At 41.0% G+C, this 17,819-nt stretch overlaps 1 non-coding gene across 1 annotated transcript; it reads left to right on the plus strand.

Moving 5' to 3' along the window:
- The first annotated feature begins 6,357 nt into the window (after nucleotides 1–6,357).
- LOC122075022 lies at nucleotides 6,358–6,464 on the plus strand. Its single transcript, XR_006139160.1, has one exon. It is a non-coding gene; the product is annotated as a small nucleolar RNA R71 (small nucleolar RNA).
- Nucleotides 6,465–17,819: the final 11,355 nt, after the last annotated feature.

Below are 17,819 nucleotides of genomic sequence, written 5' to 3' on the forward strand. Positions count from 1 at the left end.
GAGAAGACAGCCTTCACCACTCCATGGGGTACTTATTGCTACAAGGTCATGCCTTTCGGATTGAAGAATGCTAGGCAACTTATCAGAAAGTAGCTACAACCATCCTACATGACATGATACACAAGGATGTGGAGGTTTATGTGGATGATATGATTGTGAAGTCAAGAGATCGATCGGGGCACATTCCAGCATTAAGACGTTCCTTCGAAAGGATCAAGAAGTACCAGCTAAGGTTGAATCCCCAGAAGTTTGTGTTCAAGGCAACAATAGGGAACTTGTTGGGTTTTTTAGTGAGTGAAAGGGGCATCAAAGTTGACCCCATCAAGATCAAAGCAATTCATGAAACGCTCGCACCTCGCACAGAGAAGAAAATTTGAGGGTTCTTGGGTCACATCCAGTACATTAGCAGGTTCATAGCCCACCTGACCAAGACCTGTGAACCAATTTTCAAGTTGCTAAAGAAGGATGAGCCCACGAAATGGAACGATCAATGTCACAAGCTTTTGACAAGTTAAAAGAATATCTCATGAACCCATCAGTGTTGACACCACCAGTGGAAGGAGAACTGCTCTTGCTGTATTTTTCAATTGGAGAAAATTCCAAGGGCTTGTTGCTTAACAGATAAGGGGGTGGAGCACGCCATATATAACCACAACAAGAAGTTTCTGGAGTCTGAAACACAGTACACATCTCTGGAGAGAACCTGTGCTACATTGATTTGGGCCACCAAAAGGCTATGACATTACATGATAGCATATTCAGTATGATTAATCTCAAGGATGGATCCAATCTAGTATCTCTTCGAGAAACTATCTCTCACAGGAAGAATGGCTCGTTGGATGCTATTGTTATCAGAATTTGACATCACTTATATTGCTCAGAAAGCTATCAAGGGACAGGCTATAGCTGATCATTTGGCTACCTACCCAACAGAAGATGGAAGAGCCCTAGATGATGCTTTTCTAGATGAGGAGATTTCAACAATTGAAGAAGAAGACGCATCCAACGAATGGAAATTATTCTTTGATGGAGCAGCTCACCAGAAGGGGTGTGGTGCAGGGATTTTTCTTGTCACTACAGATGGCCTTTATCTGCCCTCGTCATTCTGCCTTGATTTTCCATGTACCAATAACATTGCTGAGTATGAAGCATGTGCCTTAGGACTTGAGATAGCCCTAACCATTGGAGTTAAAAGAATCAATGTATATGGGGATTCGACCATTGTCATATGTCAGACACAAGGAAAGTGGAAGACCAGAGATGAAAAGCTGAAGTTGTACTAAGAACATTTGGAAGAGGTGATCGGACATTTTGAGAAGATCTAATTTGAATACTTCCAAAGAGATAACAACCGATTTACTGACACCCTGGCAACCTTGGCATCGATGGTAGTGTTAGGATTTAAAATGTAACCGCAAGCGTACGGATCAGTGTAGGAGAGTAGCCACATTATGTTTAGCTTACTTTAATAATGCGAAAGTGCATAGATTGATGATTATGATCTAATTCTAACTATCGCCCTAAAACACATGCATCTAAAAACGTCCTAACCAACACATCTAAGGAAATTAGAATTGAAATTGTAATAAAAATTGAACGACCTAGCCATTTGTCATCTAGAAATTTAAATAATCAAACCACGAATTTAAAAAGAAAATAACTGAAATAAAAAGTGCTGAAAAATAAATAAATAAAATAAGAAAGGAAAAAAGCTAGAGAGAGGCACACAAGTAGGTAGCTCTACTTAGCCCGAGGAATATACCATAAATAATATAAGCTTCCCTACTTCACCAGAGAGTACTCTTACAAGGGCTATTCTACTTGGCTTTAGGGGAAGAATGCAATATAAATAATCAAAATAAAAGGATTTTTCTATACCTAGAGAGGGGCAAAGCCAACACATGCATCTAGCTAAGGACCTTGGGGGAAAGGGAAAGCATCAAAGTAAAAACTAAAATTTAAACCCTACTTTAGGAATAAAGGGGTAGCAAGAAGAGGGAATGAGAGGGGGGCGAGAAGACTACTGAAGGAGCCTACTTATTTGAACTTCAATCCTTGAATTGAAAACTTGATTGATTTGAGATACTACTAGTACTAAAAACCAGATCTGAACTAAACCAAATCTGAAATTTCTAGTACTAGAAAAAATAAATCTGAAAAGAAAAATTGAACTTAAAAGACATGCTACATAGCTTGTTCTTGTCACCTAGAACTAAGCCTAGAACTAGAACTTGAAAATTACAACTTTAGTTGTTTAAACAATAAAACTAAGAGACTGAATCAAAAACAAAAGTGCTTGTATTAATTGAATAAAAAGAACTTACAAAAGTATTTAAAGCAAAAACCTAGAACTTGAGCTAGAGAAAGAGAAAACTAAAGAAAAAAGAGAAAAAACAACTAAAAAAAAACCTAAGAAGAGAAGTACAGAGGAAGAGAGGGACCAACCTTTAGGGTTTTGTGGACTCCCTTTTATAGGGAATAGGAGAGAGAGGAGGATGTCCAATGGTGGATCCCCTTGAACGATTTTGTGGTGAGGTAGAGGAGAGAGAAGAGAGAGAGAAAATGGAGCTCTTTATGTGTGAAATTGGAGATATAGTGTTCGATAGTCCTCAAGGCCTTGAAAATATAAAACCTACAGAAAAAAAGTAAAACCCAAGGTAGCTCCATTCTAAATATGTTAAATGTATATTTTACTACCCTAGATTTCACACATAAATGTGCTCATCAAAATTTATCCACACTTAGACTTTGCTAGTCCTCGAGCAAAACAAAAAGAAAAAGAATAAAAACAAAAACAAAAAACTTAACTCACTTTCGTAGGAATCACGGTTGCACTTAGCATGTGCAATAAGCCTTTAAACCCCTAGGTCACCCCTAGTGGACGAGTTGTGTCTCGTGGGTGTTTGCAGTGAATATAAACTCAAAATTAAAAAAAATAAATAAAAAAAGAAATCCCAACCTTGGCTAAAGATAATAGTCATACCAATCTGAAGCAAAGATAATTTCTCTTATACTTGATCTAGGGATCCCCACACTTGAATTTTTATTACCCCATATCAATTTCAGGCACAAGAATATTTCTTAAATTTGGAACTCACATGGTCTCTTCCAAAACATCCTTATCTTAAGGCAAGACCACTTGTGAAGTAATAGGGAACCTAGGACTAAGGTGTTAGAGTGTTTTTGACCAAACATATTACTAAGGCATTGATGACATTTACACATGCTTTCCTGCTGTGTGGTAGACTTTTTTTTTCCATAATAACTCTTTCCTACTCCGTTACTGTTGGCCTGGATGACATGGTGGAGTAAACACCAGACACCCAAGTTACTATGTAGCTTCACTTTTTGCTTATGCCCACATAGCAAGTGATGCTAGAGTTCTTTCAGAAGTTTCCTCCCTTTGATTTTCAATCAAGGCATCACGCTTCCTGAGGGGCAATGCCCTGTCTAGTTCTAAAGAAATCAACACTTACTTTTCTTTTGTGCCACTTTTCACACTTCATTTAAAGTTGTGTATTTGTCAATACATATCTAATTAAAAAAAAAAAGAAGGCTTCAACTCCAAATCAAGAGTACAAAAAACCCACAGACTTATATATGGGCCAACACCATAAAACAAGTCCCATCTCAAGACACAGGTTTGTTTATTTTTTCTCAACAGGGTTTTTATTTGTTCAAGATGGGTACCTTAATAAAAAATTCTTACATTCATATATCAAGCAACCGAATAGTATGATCATTAACCAAAAGCCAAAGTAGGATTTCATCCTTATCCAGCTTAAAAAAAAAAAAAAAAAAACAAGCAAAGAAAAAACAATAAAAACAAAAAACAAAAAGAAACTGATTTCTTTTTAAAACAAATGTCCTCAATGCATGGAAAAAATTAAAAGCAAAGACAATGCAAGAGGTTCATACGTGGGTAAAGTTAGTCATTTATGTAAAGAGGTTCATGGAGATCCATGACCTCTTCTAGAGCAGAAGATGACAACTCAATGAAAGGCTTCAACTTATGGGTGATCCCAAATTTTTTTATGAGGCCCTCAAATGATCTATTGTAAAAATGCTTGTCCCTGTCAAAAATGTAATAAATGATCCCATTATCCATCCACTTTAGAATTTCTTTTTAAATGGCTTTCTTCATCACTAGGTTAGCTCTCCTCTAGGGTTCCGTTGAAGGTTTGAACCCCTCAATGAGGTGAATATGATGTTGAAAAATGGAAGGGCTAATTCCTTTGATATCATCCATGGTCCAACCCAGGGCTTCCTTATTGTATTTTAACATTACAAAAATATAATTCCTCTTCTTGGCTAGAAGTCAAATATAAAGAAATTATTACTAGAAGAGTCTGAACAGGCCCTAGGAAAGCATACCTCAAATCAGATGGCAACTTCTTAAGATCTAGCTTAGTGTGCTCCACTATAGAAGGTTTGGGAATGGAATTGGAAGGGGGTCCTAAGGGCTCTATAGGTGGTTGGAGACTCCAAACCTCAGACATAATTCTATCATCAAAACCCCCCAATTGTTCCATACACTTTTGAAATTCATAATCAAAATCAATATCAAAATATGTCTCAATGGAATCTGAATTTTCCTAGAGCAAATGAACTTCCTTCTTATGGGGATTTGGTTGCTTACCCAACCTAAAGACGTTAAAATCCACAAAAGTGTTGCCAAAAGAAAGTTTCATAGTACCATTCCTACAATAATTATGGCATTGGTGGTTGTAAGGAATGGTCTACTAAGAATAATTGGGATCTGATCCCAAATGTTGGCAACTGGTTAGGTGTCTAAAACAGTGAAATCAACTGGGAATAAAAATTCCACAACTTTAAGTAAGACATCCTCAACCATCCCTTTAGGAATCTTAACAGATCTATCTGCCAACTGAAGAGTAGTTCTATTGATTTTCAATTCTCCCAATCTTAGTTGCTTATACACATGTTGAGGAAAAAGATTCACACTTGCGCCAAGGTCAAGCAAGGCATGCTCAATGTAGGTGTTGCCTATGACACAAGCTATGGTAGGGCTCCTAGATCCTTATACTTGGCGGCTATAAGCTGAGTAATTATGAAACTAATGTTACTTGCCAAAAATGCCTTTTTGGGCACCCTAATGATACTTTTGTGAGTACATAAATCTTTTAGGACATTTGTATAGGTGAGGATCTGGGATATGGAATCCAAAAGAGGGATATTTACTTCTACCTTTTTGAAGACTTCTAAAATTTTATCTATGAAAGTAGTCTTCTTTTTGTTTTCCAAGTGATTAGGAAAGGGGACAGAGGGAACATAAGGACTGTTAGGGATTTGCTCTTTTTCATAAGAATCATATTTAGTTTCCTCAACCACATCATCTTTAGTTTTAGAAGAATCTTTATGTTTATGAAACGAACCTGGAACAAGAGACACACTTGTGTCCTCAACTGAAGAAGAGTTAATAGGAGTAAGGGATGGTGAAGAGTTAGGAACACTCTGTTGGTACTCTTTACCACTCCTAAGAGTATAAACAACATTATATTGGTTGAATGGCCCTTGTTGGGTCTGACCTTGTACTACATTCAATGATGCATTAGTAGGTGCTTGTGAACTAACCGGCTAATGATGCCTAGGGTTAGGCTTTGGTTGACTGGGCAAAGTTTCCTTCTCCCTCTCACTTAGAATTGAGACAACTTGGGAGAGTTCTCTCGTATGATTTTGATGGCTCGTCATAAGGAGGGCCATATTCTTTTTCAAATACTTGCCTCTCCAGTGTTGGTAAAACTCAGGGGGTTGCTGATAAGATGATAGGAGAGGGGGCCTAGGGAAACTAGCCTTTGTTGTGTGAAGGAAGGCCTTTGGGATCCAAATTGACCTTGATGATGAAAATTGGAAGGCCCTGCTTGGTTACCCTGATTCCAGGAGAAATTTAGGTGGTTCCTCCATCCTGGATTGTAGGTGTTACTATATGGATTATTCTTGTATAAGACATTAACACTATCATTAGAAGTGCCCTTAAAGGTGTTGAGGTATTTTTCCATAACATGTCCAGGGGATTGGCACGAAATACACATCTTAACCAAATTGACTGATGATGGCTCTCTAGGAACAATAGCCTCAATCCTCTTAATTAGGCTATCTAAATGGGCTTCCTTGGTAACTATCCCATCCATAAAATATCCTTTCCTTCCTATAGTTCTTTCACTCTCTTGGGTTGATTCCCACTCATGGGTTTTGTCAGCTAAGTCAAGTAAGAATTTTCATACCTTTCCTTTATCTGTAAAGGATGTGAATCCCTCAAGGAACATAGACTCTATCATTTGTTTAGTTGGGTAATCAATACCCTCATAAATTATTTGACATAAATACCATAAGTCTAGGCTATAGTGAGGGCATTCTTGGAATAGATCCTTAAATCTCTCCATAAGTTTGAAAAATGACTCACTAGGCTTTTGCCTAAATTGAAGGATATCACTTCTAAGCTTATTGGTCTTGTGAGTTGGGAAAAACTTCTTGAGGAAGGCAACTATGAATTTCTCCTGTGTGGTTATGGAATTTGTGGGTAACCCATGTAACCACTTCTTAGCTTGGTCTTTTAATGCAAAAGTGATAAACCTAAGCTTAATAGTATCATCAGAAAGTTGTTGGATCTTAATTAGAACGCATACCTCTTCAAATTCCCTTAGAAATAGGTATGCATCCTCAGAGGTTAACCTATGGAAGTGGGGCAACATAGTGATGTATTGAGATTTGAGCGCAAAATTATTGCTCTGGGCTTGTGGTAGAACTATGCAGGAAGATTGGGCTATTCTAGTAGGGTAGAACCTATCTTTCAGAGATTTAGGTAGAGGGTTTTGATATTGGTCTCCCATATTGAAAGGCTTTAAAGAGAACAAACGTATAGGGTCACTACTTGTTGGATCTCTTCTTTTTAACAGATTCTTTGTATTACGTACCCACCTAACACTTATGCAACAGAAAACTGCCCATAACTAGAGTAAGACAAGCACAAAAGAATGGAAAGAATTTTTTTTAACTTACCAGCAGGGATCCGGGGTTACTCAGGTCAATTCCTGAGGTACTGCTACAGGGCGAAACCTATCTTTATTATACTGTGAGGCTTGGCAACCTCGATCGATACAACTATTATTGCAAGTTGTTCTTCTCAGGAATTTAATAAAAGAAAAACAAAAATAAAACAAAGCAAACAAAGCACTCAGATTTATAAAAAGAAAGAGAAAAATGACATGGAATTGTCTCCCCGGCAATGGCGCTAAAAACTTGTTAGGATTTAAAATGTAACCGCAAGCGTATGGATTAGTGTAGCTAATGAGTTAAACATAAGGAAGGTAATCACTTTATTTTTAGCATTTTTTAATAATGCGAAAGTGCATAGATTGATGATTGTGATCTAATTCTAACTACTGCCCTAAAACACATGCATCTAAAAACGTCCTCACCAACACAACTAGGGAAATTAGAATTAAAATTGTAATAAAAATTGAACGACCTAACCATTCGTTATCTAGAAATTTAAATAATCAAACCACGCATTTAAAAAGCAAATAACTGAAATAAAAAGTGCTGAAAAACAAATAAATAAAATAAAAAGGAAAAAAGCTAGAGAGAGGCACACAAGTAGGTAGCCTATTTAGCCCGAGGGATCCACCATAAATAATATAAGCTTCCCTACTTCACCAGAGAGTACTCTTGCAAAGGCTTTTCTACTTGGCTTTAGGGGAAGGGATGCAATATAAATAATCAAAATAAAATGATGGTTCCATAGCTAGTAAGGGGCAAAGCCAACACATGCATCTAGCCAAGGACCTTGGGGAAAAGAGAAAGCATCAAGGTAAAAATTGAAACTTAAATCCTGCTTTAAGAATGAAGGGGTAGCAAGAAGAGAGAATAAGAGGGGGGTGAGAAGACTACTGAAAGAGCATACTTACTTGAACTTTAATCCTTGAACTGAAAACTTGATCGATTTGAGATACTACTAGTACTAAAAACTAGATCTGGAATATACCAAGTCTGAAATTTCTAGTACTAAAGAAAACAAATCTGAAGAGAAAAATTGAACTTGAAAGACATGCTCCATAGCTTGTTCTTGTCACCTAGAACTAAGCCTAGAACTAGAACTTGAAAATTACAACTTCAATTGCTTAAAAAATAAAAATAAGAGACTGAATCAAAAACAAAAGTGCTTGCATAAATTGAATAAAAATAACTTACAAAAGTGTTTAAAGCAAAAACCTAGAACTTGAGCTAGAGAAATAGAAAACTAGAGAAAAAAAGAGAAAGAGCAACTAAAAAATACCTACGAAGAGAAGTAGAGAGGAAGAGAGGGACCAGCCTTTAGGGTTTTGTGGACTCCCTTTTTTAGGGAATATAAAAGAGAGGAGGACGTCCATGGGTGGATCCCCTTGGAAGATTTTATGGTGAGGTAGAGGAGAGAGAAGAGAGAGAAAATGGAGCTCTTTACGTGTGAAATTGGAGATATAGCGTTCGATAATCCTTAAGGCCTTGAAAATATAAAACTTGAAAAAGTAAAGTAAAACCCAAGGTACTCCATTCTAAATATCTAAAATGCAAGTTTTACTACTTTAGATTTCACACATAAATGTGCTCATTAGGTAGGATGCAATCCGATGGCCAAGATTCAACCATTCTTAGTGGAGCAAAGAAGCAAGCCCATCTACTAGAATATGGTGAATTCTCTCACCATAGATGGTTGATCTCGATTTGCTCACATTGTAGACTTCATCAGGGAGAGGAAGTATCCATTTGAAGTTACCGATAGGAAAAAGAAGGTCCTGAGAAGATATGCTACCCAGTTCATCCTCCAAGGAGATTTGTTATACAGAAGATCCTAAGATGGGATATAGCTGTTGTGTGTAGATGAAGAGCAAGCTCAGATAATCATGGAAGAAATTCATTAAGGCCTTTGCGGACCCCATATGAATGCAAAAATGTTATCCAAGAAGATCCTCAAATTGGGATATTATTGGAATACAATGGAAGCAGATTATGTCATCTATGTCAAGAAATGCCACAAGTGCCAGATATTTACCAACATCATACATATCCCACCAACGGAATTGCACTCACTCAGTTCCCCCTAGTCGTTCTCCACTTGGGGCATTGACATCATAGGGAAGGTTAACCCCAAAGCATCTAATAGACATAAGTTCATCTTGGTGGCCATTGATTACTTCACCAAGTGGGTTAAAGCCCAATCATATGTAGTTCTCACATCAGCCAAGGTAGTGAAGTTCATTCAAGAAAACATCATTAGCCGATATGGAGTACCATAAGAATTGATATCAGACCAAGGATCCCATTTCTGGGGCAAGACTGATAAGATTTGCATAAAGTTTGGCATCAAGAGGCATCGCTCTACCACTTACAGGCCACAAACCAATGGGGTAGTAGAAGCAACCAAGAAGAACATCAAGGTTATCCTCCAGAAGATGGCAAAAACACACAAGGATTGGGCAGACAAGTTGCCACTTGCATTATGGGCATATCGGACTTCTGTGAGGTCCTCGACTGGGGTAACTCCATTCTCCTTGGTATACGGATTCGAAGCAGCTTTTTCAGTAGAAATCCTAGTACCATCCCTAAGGGTACTATTGGATAGTCAATTGCCAGAAGGAGAATGGGTGAATGCTAGGCACGATGAGCTCAATTTTATTGATGAATGGCGTATGAAGGCCATGGATCATCTAAGGAAGTATCAGCTAAGAATAGCAAGGGCTTTCAACAAAAATGTGAAGCCCCGACACATAGAAGAGGGCAACCTTGTTCTTCATAAAGAAAGAGCTCCAATTCATGATCCAAGAGGAAAGTTTCGGCCTAATTGGTGTGGCCCGTTTACTGTAAAAAACATTCTACTTGGAAAAGTAGTGAAGCTTACTGACCTAAATGCTGAAGAAGTATCAGGATTGGTCAACATGAATCAACTCAAGAGATATTATATTTAATCGGGTGAATAGCCCGAACTACGCTAGACCTGATTCCTCCCAAGGGATACATAGGTAACTCAACATGCTTAAGTGCAGTCTTAACCATCTCTAGGCAATAAATCGGTTCCCAGATTAATAATCAAGGTACCCTAAAAGATCATCATAGCCTGTGTGCCACAAGAATTGCCATTTGGCATATATGACCATCAGGAATCTGTCATTCCCCTATGGTCCATCACATCTCATATAGAACTTCATTTTTCCCAAGAATCGCCATTCAACATACATGGCCATTAGGAATTTTCCATTCCCCTATGGTTCTCCCAATACCTATCTAGGGTTTCATCTCTCCCCCAAAGATTGCCACCTGACACTATTAATCAAGGCCAGTTCATTCCCCACCCTTGATTAGTTAGGACTTTGATACATAGTGGTAAAGGTTTGGTTGTGACAATGGCTAATGTCATTATACCTCTTCTTTGCTTGCTTTGGTTTCAAGAAAGGTCATAGACTCTCTAAATGAGACACTGAGGAAATGGACGTTGAACATTGGCATCTCTGTGCCAAACCCACTGAAATCAGTGAATTTGTCTATACTCGACCAGATCAGATGTATGGAATTGCACCATGGCTTACTCAAACAAGCACTTTAACATTGGGAGGCTGATCTCTATGTATTTTGGTTCAGAACCGTTGAGATATGTCCAACTCCGAAAGAATTGGTGGATTTTCATCCACCCCAAGAATTGTTTTTCACATTGTAGCTCATCTTTCATCCCTTTGGTAGAAGAATTGTATTCATGTAATCCATTTGCTTTCACTTGGTAGTAAAGTGTGGTGGCATTTGAATTTTCACATTCCTAATTGCCCTGATAGATGTTGGAGTTGTGGAATTAATCATGTCTAAATAACCAAAATACAGAAAAGTTTCTTAGAATTAAGAAATTCTTCATTACAAAAATGTCAAAGTACATGAAGAGAAGATAAAGAAAAGATAAAAAAAAAAATGAACAAACATGGGAAGTGAAAAGAAAAATCCAAAAAGAAAGCACTGTATCTGCGTCTTGCGGGGAAAGGATCATTAAAGATTAACATCCTCTTTTGTACCATATTCACCAGCCTCGAACAGGCCAACCTCATTTGACCGACCCTAGTGACCCACAATCATTTGCACCGGTCCAAAGGAGTCTAGTTTCATTGTACATCCAAACCAAGACTAATGCCTAAATTGGATTGAAAGGCCCAACCTGGAAACCCCACCCAAGATCGGCATATGGAAGCCCAGTCAAAGGAAACTAAGGTGAATTTGCTAAATCCCTTATGCAAAGAGGGTTCAAACCTCTACAAACAACATTTCTGGAATGGTGTTCGCCAAACCATATCAATCTCAAGTACTAACATCTTCTGCAGGAACGGCGTAAAATCCCTACATGCAAGATTAGCAAACCAGGTAAGATTCTAAACTTTGACTAGTTAGAAAATATTACTTGGCACATTTTCAATTCCGTCATTGTTGAGCAAGATGACGGCAGTACATGATCTGGGTGAGAAAATGTGGTCGTTTTTTTCTTTATCCTTCAGCTGTTGGCATAGGCCTCGGCCAAAGAGGGGCATTCTATAGACATCCAATTTTGTCACCCTCCCTCGACAATGACTGTAATACCCTACTTCTTAAACCCGGTTTGATTACTCGGTTGACTCGATTTAACTATGCAGGACCCGAACTGGAGAGAGTTAGAGTGGGCTCCTTATGGACTATGATGGCCAAGGTGACCTTAAACACCGGCTGGCCCGACAAGTCCGAGCCAGTGCCAGAAGAGACGGGAGTACCCAAGCCGTGTACATGCACCTATCATAAGGCCATGTACAGATAAATCAGATAATGTAGCTGTATATTAAGGTGCATACGTATATTACATCGTATGCCGAGGGTGGGGTTCGCCCAGGCCCGAACTCTGTCAAAATCCCAATTTTTGGCCCTCAGGTGGACGGACAGGTGGGCGCACCCACCCACCCACCTAAGTGACCCATCCATGTGAACTATTTAGTTATTTAAGAAGTATATATATAGCATTTATGATTTTCTTTTCTTTTCATTTATGACACTCATACATTGGTGAGGATAGTAAAGAGGAGAGAGAAAAGAAAGGGAAGAAGAAGGGAAGAGAAGGAAGAGGAATAGGAGAAGGATTTCAGTGGCGCCGAAGCTTGATCTTCCCATTCCAGCACCGGAAGAGTGATCTTCAACACTAGATCTACATTTAGAGGTAAGCAAAGTTGGGTTCCTTAAACATTCACCATATCCAAGCTTAAACCCTTGATTCGAGTAGGGTTTATTGAGATCTTGTAAATCCCCTTTGAAATGATGAATCTAAGGTTTAATAGATGATTTATGTGTTGATCTTGAAGGATTTGAAGAGGTATTGACAAGGTTGGAGAAGCATTGTGGGTATGAAGTGATTTTGAGGGTTTGAAGGTGTTCTTGAGCAAAGAAGGTAAGATGGTTTCCCATCACTTGAATCTAACCTAGATCTAGGTTAGAACCATCCTATAAGATATTGAAAGTGTGAAGAATGAGTTGGGAAAAGCCCCATTTGAATCCCCAAAGAATGAAGGAAGTTGGGAAGAAACAGCAGTTTTCCCGCCAAGACCAATGGGTAGGACCAGTGGGCCATCTGGCCCACCTGTGAGCACCCGCCTGAGAGGGCAGGGCCTTCGGGCACAACCGGCGGGTCAGACTGACAGGCTAACTGACGGGCCACCCTGCCCGCCGATCTTAGCAGGGCCCCCTGGCCCAACCGACTGGCCAAACCGATGGGCCAACTTGCCCGCCGGTCCAAACCGATGGGCCAGACCGGTGGGCCAGACAGGTGGGCTGTCTGACCCACCTGAGAGGCCTCGAATGTGATTCTTACGTCTAATTGGACCCAAATCAGACGTACGACCTTCTTTTAACGTTATAAACATGATTTTGTCATTGGATCTCGTTAATTTTGATCCTAAATGGTGAAATACTAACCCCGATCACTCATGATGGGTTCACCAAATCCTACGCTTCTCGCACCGGATCTCACCCGTACCGAATGGGAATCCTTGTACACTACAGGTAAGTGGGGAGAGGACGTTTGGCCTTGTTTCAAGGCATTGGTTGGCATTCATTTAAATGTATCTAGTCTAGTCATGCCATCATGAATATGCTATGTAGATTAGTCATCCTCAAATTGTTATGCATGTGTGCTATGTTTACTTTCTAAATGCCAAGTGATGAGATGCTTATGTGATGAATGTTGACATCGTGGTGCATAATGCATTAATAGACTAGATGCCATAGTCGGCTTGGAAACGAGTGCATTGGTGGCCTGTGGTATGGGACGCGGTGGCACTATGCAATCGTACTATTGTCATATAGGAGCATACGATTTAGGATTTTCACCGTCCCGTGCTATGACCCTTCCCAACATGGGTTAAGGTGTTGGCTTACTACTTGGGGGGAAGCAGTGGTCGCGGTTGTCGGGTCACTGTGGCGGTTAGACATAACGCCCGGCGGGTCAATAGGACAGTCAGCAACCCCGATGGTACATTCAAGAGGGCCAATCGTACTACTTTTAAATTGCTGAAGTCAGCACCTTTAATTTCAGTCATTTACTTTTCTGTTAAGAGCCGGTGGACGGCATTTTTTTTACTTTTCCGAGTACTCACGATGGGCCTTCTCCGATAGCCCTATGGGTGTATCGCGAGATGGAGTTCGCGGCTCGTACCCGGAGTATACGCGCACTGTGGCTGTAGTAGCACTAAACCGAAGACTTAGTAATGTTGTTTAGGTGGATGTGATTTAAAATGTAATGCATGGCATGTAGTGCATATGATTGTGTTTTGATGTGTGGACTGCTGTGTGGTTCATCTTACCACTTACTAAGCTAGTGAGCTCATCCCGCGGGTACCCTCCTTTTTAGATGATTTTACAGGTCATACATCTGAGGAGCATGGGGTGGGTCCCACGGTCGAGTTCCCCAAAGGGAACTGGTGGGCCCCTGAGGAGTTAGAGCACAGCACTAACTGCTCGTGCAAGAGTTATGCTGCGGGACCGCAGTTCTGATGCCGAGCTGAGCTCCACTTTTGAGGCCAAGCTGAGCTCTACCATGTGATGCCGAGCTGGGCTCAACCCTTCATGCCGAGCTGAGCTCTAGCCTTTGATACCGAGCCGAGCTGTGTACTCTGATTATTTTAATGGTTTCCTTTATGTACTTGATATGTGAATTGTACTTTTATTGTATAAATATCATGCCTTCGGGCCCACATGTATATAACTATTGTATCACAATTCGGGTATCAAGTATTATGGGAATATTCACAGGTAAACCTAGTCTTCTGCTGATCTGATAAGTTTTTATTAGTTATGTGTATGCTGTGGTGGAATACAGTATCAGATGATCCTGGCAGGTTTGGGTTAACCGGTGTTAACCCGGTCACTGGCCCGATTCAGTGTGAACGGGGTGTGACAAACGGTGGTATCAGAGCGTGATGCTCTGCTCCACTCACAGCATACCATTAGAATCCCGTAGAATCTATAATAGGGAAATGGGATTGGGTTAATGTAAAAGCTTTAAAGAGTAAAAGCCAAAGAATGAAGTATTAAAAAGGGTTGCATTAGATGTTGCATTCATGGCATGCGTGAGAGTAGATAAAAGGTAAATAAGTTGATGTTATAACCTATCAAGTACTAGTTTGACGAAATTTCGACAGCATAACGGCGTAAAATGGGATTTCCAAAAATTTTACACACAAACACCTGATAAACAACAGATAATATGATATAACAATGATCACAAGTAGCAAAATACACCACAACTAAACTACGCAAGTATTCCACATATGAATTCACCACAAAAATCACTATCAAAATATATTATTCCACAAATGAATCCAGTTACAGTGCAAATACAAGGAATAAGAAGAAATGAAATATACAACAAGATCCACAAAAAAGGAAAATAGATAAAAGCTGGTGTGGGCGAGCTAAGCCCTCACCGGTCATCGTCGTCGTCATCAATGATCACCACGTTCACCGGAGGCCTAGAGTTGACATCGAGGCGGGGGTCGTAGTAGTCGAACCTCGCGTTCACTAGTCGTACTGCCCTCCGTAGTCGGCTAAAATCTACCGACATGGCATTGGCCGTGGTGCTCAAGTCTTGGCCCAGTTGGAGAAAGGAGTTCTCCAAAGTGGCCTGCCTCTCCAGGATGCGTTCTTCCCTGGAAGCACTCTCGTCCAGCCTTCTCAGTAGATGAACTTGGCCATCCTGCAGGGCCCGCATGGTGGACATCATGCCCTCAAAATCGTACGCACCACCCTCAGGTGGTGGGGCTCTATGCGGTGAGGCTGCGGCCCTGGAGGAACTAGGACCGGGGCCTCTCGACTCCTGAGATATGTCACCACCCACCAGATCATCCTCCTCGTCCTGAGAAAAGTAGTCCTCATCCTCCCCGTTGGACTCCTCCTCCATGTGGACATCCTCCATAGGGGCAGCCCTCCTACCCCTACCTCTCTGGGCTCCTGCTCTCGGAGGTGTATCCATGAGGGTATGGAGACCCATCATCAGGAGGTTACCCCTGTCGAACCTATCAGTCGGAGTCTTCCCCTCCTCGCTGCTCAGGTCCACCCCGAAGAACTCGAAGATCCTAGTGAGGATCCTGCCATAGGGGAATCCTCCATCCTCAGGGTGGGAAGTGTGGTGCTCCATTGTCTTGAGAATGATGTACGGCAGGCATAAGTGCTTGACACCTCCCTCTGCGGCTGTGTAGATGCAGAACGCGATGAAGGCTGCCATGAAACCCACCTGGTTCCGATGACCTCCTCTGGGAAGCAGGTTGAAAAGGACCAAACGGGCAAATAAGTGAACCTCGGGGTAGAAGGACGTCTCAGACTCCGGACGGGTACTGCTGCCGCAGATGGTCTCGTAGATGAAGTCCGGCGTCTCCAAACTCATGAATGGTCCCAGAGGCTTACTCCTGGGAGGACTGTAGTATCGGTGCCCAGCTGCTGAGATGCCCAAGATGCTGGCCAAGGTATCCACAGTCAGCTGGATGTCTACCCCCTTCACCAAGCTGACTATGGTGTACTCGTACGAATAAGACACCTCCAAGTTGTAGTAGAATCGACGGACTAGCTGCTCGTAGCATGGATGGTCTACGTGGAGGATAGACTCCCAGCTCAGTGCTGAGAACCTCTCCTGAAGCCGAGCCTTGTGGAAGTCGTCGACTACCACGGTCTTCTCCATTATCACCGACCTCTTCAGGAAAATCGACCAGTTGGCTGCTGCCTCTGCACTATGGAAGAGCTCCTCATCATAGTCTGTAGGGTCAGACCGGGCAGGTCCGGGTCTCCTTGTGCGGTGGGCTGAAGAGCTAGTTCCCGCACTCTTCTGCTTAGAAGCGGTAGTCTTACGTCGAACGCCAGTGGAAGAGGGTCTCTTGCCGGTGCGAGATGACATCCTGGCAAGAAGAAAAGAAAGCGAGGTGAGTAAAGAAAGGAAAATGACAGCAGTAAAGGGAAGCCCCAAAACCCAAATTCTCGCAAAATGGAAAAGGTGACAAGCTACAATTGATAGGGAGCCTATGGACATGATGCACGGTAAGTGACAAAGCGGAGACATGATAAAACAGCAAAACGACAGCAAAGAGCATATGTAACATGAGAGGATTCGTTTCCAATGCGGAAACTCATTCACAATGGAGTAAAACTTGAAACCATAGGTCTAAGACGAAATGCCATGGTAACGGGATCATGAATGTACAAAAACATACCCAAATAGACAATGGAGGTCCACAAATACAAGTATGTGATGAAAATCAAGGAAACCCAATACAAAAGAGGGGTTTTTCATGGGGAGACATCGGGATTCCAAGCAAAAGAGACATTTCACAAATTCTATAGCATGTTAAGCACAAATCAAGTGTAATGCATCACAAATGAATCATTAATTGGAGAAAAGAGAGAGAATTGAAGAAATCCCCAAATTGGGAAAACTAGGGCACGAATTGGGGTTTTTCTCCAAATGAGGAGATAAAATCCTAATAAAATACAAATGACCACAAGAGAAACATCACAATCACATGGAAATGCTATTCTATGGGAAGAAATGTGGAAAGAAAGCCTAGATTAAAGTCTACACATGCATTTTACTCCCCAAGAGGAAATTCTGAGAAAGGTGAAGAAGAGACTTACTTGGAAGTGGGGGAGTTGAATTTTCTTGAAAGCGCCGAGTTGATGAGTGGAACCGTGAGTGGAAGCGTCGAGGAGACCTCCAAGATCGCCCAAGGAAGAGAGGGAAAGAGAGAAAGAGGAAGGGAAGGAAGTAAGACAGAATAGGGCCTGTAGGGCCCTGTTCGTGATTTTACTCTGCCAGGACCAGCGAGCCAACCGGCGGGCCCCCTGCCCGCCGATGTCACCCGCCGGTTTGGGGTTCTGGGACCAACGGGCCCCTACCCGCCAGTGCAGCCCACCGGTTGTGTAAACTTGGGAAATTTTGAAAATTCTTTTTTTATATATTATTAACATGTTTATATTGATTATTATTATTATTATTATTATTATTATTATTATTATTATTATTATTATTATTATTCCTATGTTAATGTGTTATGGTCAAGTGGGACCATTGACATACCTGTTGGGGCATTGGCCCTGTATCTCGGAATTAAGTTACGGTTAATTGCAGACTATCATACACTACAATACCCCATGTGATGGCATATAATTGTGTGCCGAAATCAATTCTACGGTGTTTAACCAACATGGTGTGTGATATGTTCCAGGTACAGGGATACGATGGTACGTACTAGATCTGGTAGCAATGCCCGAGGTACCTCGCGGGGCCC

Source organism: Macadamia integrifolia, chromosome 3, assembly GCF_013358625.1.
Source record: "Macadamia integrifolia cultivar HAES 741 chromosome 3, SCU_Mint_v3, whole genome shotgun sequence".
Taxonomy (NCBI): Eukaryota; Viridiplantae; Streptophyta; class Magnoliopsida; order Proteales; family Proteaceae; genus Macadamia; species Macadamia integrifolia.